Raw genomic sequence first — 7,360 nt, forward strand, 5'->3', positions numbered from 1 at the left:
ACAATATCATGTTTTAATATTTTATAGTTTTTTTTCTTAAGTTAAAGTATTCTTTTACTATAACAACATAATTTATGGCCATTTTAGTAACTATTATAACATCGCTTTATGACAAATCTTGTTTTGGCAAAGATGGCGATACATGGTGTTGTCTATTCCTTGGGAGATTGGATTGCACAGGTCTGTACCTCAACATCAACATGGAAAATGGTGTGAAATTGAACTTTCCTTAGTCGTGGTTGCATACCTACTGCACTCTTTCATTTGAAAAATGAATAGAAATACCATATCTAGTAGCTTCTCTATGTTGTATTCATTTATTGGTAATGATTCAATGTCATGCCATTTGATGGTAGCTTCTAGAGTTTCATTTAGTTGTAAGGTGTGTCTTATCTTTTCAAGTTTGTATACTCCATTTGGTAGTTTGGTATTAATTGATGATGTCTAGGATCTTCTACCTTCACTGTAGTCTTCGTCATTATCCAACTTGTTGTTTGGTATTTTCCATGTTATCCTCTATTTCCATGGTCTTCAACATGGTTGTGTATTTTATCTATCTAGTTCAAAGACTCTATGCGCCTAAGGTGGAAGCCATTTAGAACTAACAGTTGGAGAGATCGTGTTTCCCCCTGTAAAACTAGAAAATGTCACGAGTTTAAGGTCAAGAAGGAAGAAGTCGTAACATTTTGAGTAGCAAAATATGCTTAAAATTACATATTTAGTTGATTATTTGGTGAAGTTTCTTATTTAAATTCAATTGATTTTGGTTGTCAACCAAATTCCTAACTCCAATGTATATTGTATTTCAGTGCTACATTTTCATAGGGATCTAAGTAAAATGACAGTTGACTATTATTTATATTTGAGAATTTGTGTTGTGCCTTACTATGATCCTCTGATAATAGAGGACAAATCAATCTGAATTTGTTTCTCATGTCCCATGTTCGATGCTTCTTCTTGTGTAACTAACCACTTTTGATTTGGGTTATGAACTCTAATGCTAGTATGCTATTACACTGCCATTTATTATAGAGTAGATATAATAATTATCTCTAAATATACTGTAAGGGTCTCTAAACATGAGTAAAGTAGTATTACATAACGTAGATCTGAACTCAAAATTCATGATGTTTTCCACTCTAAAAAAAGAGGGGAACTTAATATAGTCGTAACACACCCCATCAGAAGAGATCCATTGGATGGTTTTTGTTGGGGTTTGACTCTCCTGGTGTAGCACTAAGCTAGGCTTCTAGGTGCTAGGATATTTGCTCTTGTTGGTGGTTCTAGACCCGCTGAATGCTCTAGATAATTGTTTGTCAAATTTTGGTTGAAGGAGCTATGCTTGGGCTGTCAAGTCTTATGCAAAGTTTGTCCTATTTTGTGGTGATAACATGAACTTTTATCAATGTAGAAGTATGGTCTATAAATTCTTAGAGTCTCTAGTGCCTCTAAGATTTACACCGTTGGGTGACTAATTCTTTGAAGTCCCTAATGTTTGGTGACATTGAGCTATACCTATGTGAGTTATGTTTGGGTTTTCCTTCCTCATCTTCATTTCACTTTTGTGAGTTGTTTTTCCCGAGGCCATTGGAAATTCCCTTTGCTAGTTCCTAAAATTGGATGGATCTAGTACAATTTTGGGCTATTCTATGTTTGTATTCTAGTTGAAATAGAGATCTCTCCACTTCAATCATGGTTGATGAGAGGCCACGGGAGAAGCATTGAATATGAGGGTTTTCCATTTTGTTGTAGAGATTACATCTCTATAGGATACATGCCTAATGATTGCCATTTTGTGTTGGATAGGTGCTATCACTTGATGGAGGGCCGTGAAAAATGACCATTTGCAATTAGAGCTTCTGATTCTATTTTAGATTTTCCTTTTGAGGACTTGTTTTCTAATGAAGAAGAAACTTTTTTTGACTATATTGATGCTTCTCATGCTGTCGGTCTGAGCTAGACTTCTATCGCTTCCATTCTTGTCACAATTTTGGATGTTAGACCGTATTTCAGGTGTGATGCCCGCTAGCCTTGTGGCCTATGTTGTTGAAGTTACTGCTCCCACTTTTGTTTTGAACAAAATTCTACTGATAATGCTGAATCTTAAATAATCACTCTTGGGCCTTGTTGACAGGTTGTAGTGGGGTTTCCTTTGTTGCAATCCTAATAATAGCGTTGCTTAGACTTTTGTCCAAGTGCATAGGAAAAGGTTTATTTTGTTGTGTTGTTGATGCCCTATGTTTATGCTTTCATCCCTTGTTTGTGTAAAGGTTAACAACCCCTTGTTTTGGCTGTTATAGAAAAACAACATATCAATATCATCCTTTCAGATTGAACAATACTAGAAGAGTAATGATACTATCTTAAAAAATACAAGAAGCCAAGACTACAATATACACTCGTTTGATGAAGCAAATAAAATCCTTCCAACAATAATTAGTCAGAACTATCAAAGTGAATTTTTAGGATTGTATAAACACAATTGGAAAATGGATCAAGAAGATTTCATGTCTTTCTCATGGGTGGCAACTTTGGTTATTATGTGTAAAATTGGCCTCATTCTTTTAACAATTATTTTCATGTTATCCGTAGAATTTTTTTTTATCATTTAAGTTTCTTGTTCTTGCAAAATGAACTACGAGATGCAGTGTTACTGGTGTTTGCAAATAAGTAGGATATTCCCAATGCAATGAATGCTGCAAAGATCATGATAAACTTGGGTTACATTCTCTTAGGCAACGACACTTGTGAGTATTACATTCTTTATAATTTTCAGTATTAAAAATTGTAGATACTAATCATCTATTATGCTACATTATTTCTACTTTGCATATAGTTTATCATCACTCTAGTAAACGAGAAAAAAATTGGAATGTTTAGTGTTGCTTGTGAAACAACTTGTATCATGTCCTAAGGTATATACAAAGCATATGTGATTGTTTGTTAGAAATAAATCCTTTTATTTTAGTTCTTATGGATTTTGTTTTATTTTGCAGGTTTGAAAGATTACAGTCGAATAGGGTTCAAGAATTTTGTATTACAAAAACGTCTTATTTCTTTATTGATACAGATAGATTGAGGATGTAAAAATTCAGTTTTGATGCATACTCATATTTAGGATGCAAACTTATTTTTATGTGGCATTATGTGTGTTCTCGTTCACATTTTACTATCAATTTTCTATCCAATTTAATGACCCAAAACTACTGAGAAAAATTGTGAAGGTCACAATTGCTATTAAAATCTTGTACTACCTTTTTATGTTTATTGCTTACCTATCTGCAACTCCACAATCGATATTGACAGTCTCCTGCCCTCACCGTGCAATTGAATTACTTTAGTTTTATTGATGCAACTAAACTACGAGTGCCTTTTGTGTTCTTGACAAATCGTAAGCTTTCAACTTTTGTGAAGCCATTACGGATGCAAATGAACAACTGGTGAGGTGTCAATTTTAAGGCAATTTTTTGTTTCTATAATGTATAGTTCAATTGCTAGAAATATTTCATCTAGATTGTTAATTGATAGATTGTTAACTTTTCATGTCATTTTCTACTTTGGTTGGGTAGTTCTCCTTGCATTTGTAAATCGTAAATCTTGCTGCAGTCTTTAGCCTAATGACAGTTTGGTATTACATCCAAGGTGATAACATAGTTGACTTAAAACTTTGCATTAAAGAAAACATCTAAGGATAATATTTGAATTGTGGATATTTGTAAATTATGTTGGTTTTAGACATAGTTATAGTTATATATGCGCTCTTATGATGATGTGATTGGGACTGTAAGTTTTTTTTGTCACGTTTATCTGTTTGAAAAATAGATGAAATTATTGGCTTTCATTCTTGATAAATAATTCTTTCCTAATTTTATTCTTCCCTGTAGGAACCAAAATTTAGACGTGTTGTGCCAATTATTGCAAAGGCTTTGCTCTCATAGGAGCCTTTTAAACTGCACAAAATTTGAGTTGTAAAGCATAATTGCTCGGTGGAGACTCAGGATATCATGCACATTTCTTCCTCCTTCCCATTGTTTTGTATGAAATAAATCATGTGACAAATGAAACAATGGCGTGGAGGTAGAAATGTGTATGATACCCTAACTCTCATGCACCGAGCAATTATGCTTTAGAATCAAGTTTTGTGCAGTTTAGAAGGCTCCTATGAGAGCAAAGCTTTTACAATAAATGGGATAGCTTGTCGAAATTTCTACATATCTTGGTCTCAATTTTGACATAAATGCAATATTTTGGTCAAAATTTTGCCGCAAAACTGGTTTGCTTTGGCTTCACTAGTATGGCACCAGCAGAAAAATGTAAAGCTCTTTCGTCGCAATTTCGATGAAAATGCAATATTTTGGTCAAAATTTTGACGCAAAAATGGTCCACTTTGGTGTCGCGTGTATGCCACTGGAGGAGAAATGTAAATTGTATTCGTTGCAATTTCGACGCACTACTATGAAGGTTTACATCAAAATTTCGACGAGCACCGCTGGCAAATGAGGTAATATCACTTCAGCTTGGACCAGGGAAAGCGACGAAATTCGTGTCAGTAAGTCGACCTTTATGTAGTCAAAATTTTGACGCGGAATGTATGTGGTGAAAAATTGACCAAAAAAGACCGACGGCAAGCTTGGTCGCCTTATCGACCTACTCTTGTCAAAATTTGACCTTTTTGTGTCGAAATTTAAGCCTAAATTTACTAGTGAAGTCTAGTAGAGCTTCCCTAAGAACCAACTTAATCATCATAAACTTGGAAATGTCCTTACCTTCTCCCAATTGTAAAGCCCATGCTATAATCATGGAATAAATGTATGTGTTGGTGTGATGACAATTTTCCAATTGGTAGAACATCTCTCCAAGTAGCCAATGAACCACATTTGCAAGTTTTTGGTGGGTAAACTTGAACATTTGTCCAGATAGATTATTAATATGTCCATGGAAGGGATTTTGTTGTTTCCTATATTGGAGGGTGAAAGAGGTTTCCATCTTTTCCAACTGCCACTCTTTTTTTCTTTTTTTTTCTCTCTCTCTCTCTCTCAATCCTTTGCATCTTACAAAGCTTATAAGTTTGAGGGCACACACCTCTATTTTTTAAAGATGGTTATCGATGAAGTGCATTTAAAACTTGTCGCATCCATCATAGTACTTTATGAAGAGTGACAACTCATCAACTCCATTAGTTGCATGTTGCATTAATGGGAGCGAAAATGTGGCTAGTTAAAGGAGTAGGAGAATAAATGTAGGGTTTCTTTCATTCCCCCTTTGGACATAAAAATAATTCTCAACGACAATTTTAAAAATGTTAAGGTTCAAAACCCAGTTGGACATCATGTCAACCTCTCTATTCCCATTTCTTTATATTTATGAGATCTTGTATTCCTCTAAGGATGTTAACTCATCGTTGATTCTCGAGATGTAGTTTTGTGCATGTCATGTGTAATGTCCCCACTATCAAGGTTAGCTTGGGACAAGTATTACATGCAAAATAAATGTTAGAATTAAAAAATAACAAGTCTAAATATACTCTTCTACCCTCTAACCCCAACCTTAAAGATGTCTCCAGATCAAGTTTCCTAATCCTTAGTCATTCCACCCTCTTTTTTGGAGTGCACTCCTTAAGGCTCTTCTTGGATGGGACAATCCCTATCCAAGGCCAATCACATATGCATATGTTGACATCGTCAAAATATTCTAACACATAAATCTTAGGCATGTTGGGCAGATTATATCAATCTCACTTACCAGAATTTTAGAGATGATGACAATCTCAGGCATATCAGTCAAATGGAGATTATCAATCTCACATACCGACATTACATAGATTCCTTAATTCTCAAGCATGTAGGTTAGATGGAGATCATCAATCTCACATAGCCACATCATAGAGATTATAGCAATATAGTTGTATTAGTTAGATGGAGATTATTAATCTCTAATACCGACACTATTAATGTTTAGATCAATCTTTCTCCCATAAGAAGCTATATTGATGTCTTATCAAAATATCCCATATTAATAGATATAACAAAACAATATATTATGTATCTTCAAATCTTTACAATATATATAACCATCACATTAATTTCATGATAATAATGTTCATTCATTTTATATATAAAGAAATTAAAAAGATAAATAAAAATAAAGAATACCATACTTAAATTATGATTTACCTCTTATTTATTCTACTCCTCCTTGAATTATTATTTTCTCTACATAGGCAAACATGAGGAATATTCCTCCTTAATACTTTCTTTTCTACTCCTTAATACATAATAGTTTCTTTTATTTGCTGAAAATGTCCCTTTTTATTCAATGGACATTTTCTTACTTTTCCCAATGTAAAAGGTGGTGATAAACTTTCCTTCTGGCCTACCTTTTTATATTCCTATATATATATTCCATCTTTTTTATGTCAATATTCCTTTGATTGATTTCCTAGTCAAAGGCCTTCGTTTACACTTGAATGTTGATTTAACCTTAATTCCTTTTTTTTTTGACAATCTACGATATGTGTATTATATTATTTTTCTACCTTATTTACCTCTTTCTTATTCGATGCCATTTTTAAACATTTCTCACAGTTTATTTAAATGTCATCGGTAAGTCTTCACATGATGTGTGTGCCCCATTGTACTTCCTTCTCATTATATATAACATGGTTTCTTAGACACTCTCATCTTGATGATGGATCATGGAGTATGATGTAGAACATTGATGCAAAAAAGCTCTCACACAATCTAACCAAGAAGTACAACAATAAAGCATGGTTTCTTTTATTAATATAAATTGTTTAGAATTAGTTCATCTATTAATATAGTTTGATTAATTTGTTTGGTAAGACTATCTTATAAGAAATTAATTGATAATATTTTATTAGTTTAGTTCAATAGTAATATTGGTAGATATAGATTTATCAATCAATTAGCCATTTATTAATTGATTATAGGAAGATTAGTTGTTTAATTTAATTATTAGAGGGGATATTGTTAGATTGTGGTGACTGATCAGGAAAGTACTGTACATACTTCATAAATATAACCCTAAAGCGGTTTAATACTTGTATAAAAAGGGCTTAGGGTTGGGTATTTTATATATGTGGTGATACAAAATTGGTTCTTGCGGCGGTATTGAGCTGTAAGGGATTACGGATTGTAATCAGGTTGTAATCACTGGATTGTAATAAGATCGGACTTGCTGTTTGGTGGACGTAGCCCAGGGATTGGGTGAACCACGTTAAATCTTGGTGCCTTGTGTTCATTTCTGTGTGTTCTATTAATTTTTTGTTATTGGTTATATTTGCATGTAGTTTTTATTTCTGTCCGTGGTTTATCCTAACAAGTGGTATCAGAGCCTAGTT

This window comes from Cupressus sempervirens, chromosome 2 (genome assembly GCF_028749045.1).
Source record: "Cupressus sempervirens isolate cs-2001-9-10 chromosome 2, ASM2874904v1, whole genome shotgun sequence".
In the NCBI taxonomy this organism is placed as follows: Eukaryota; Viridiplantae; Streptophyta; class Pinopsida; order Cupressales; family Cupressaceae; genus Cupressus; species Cupressus sempervirens.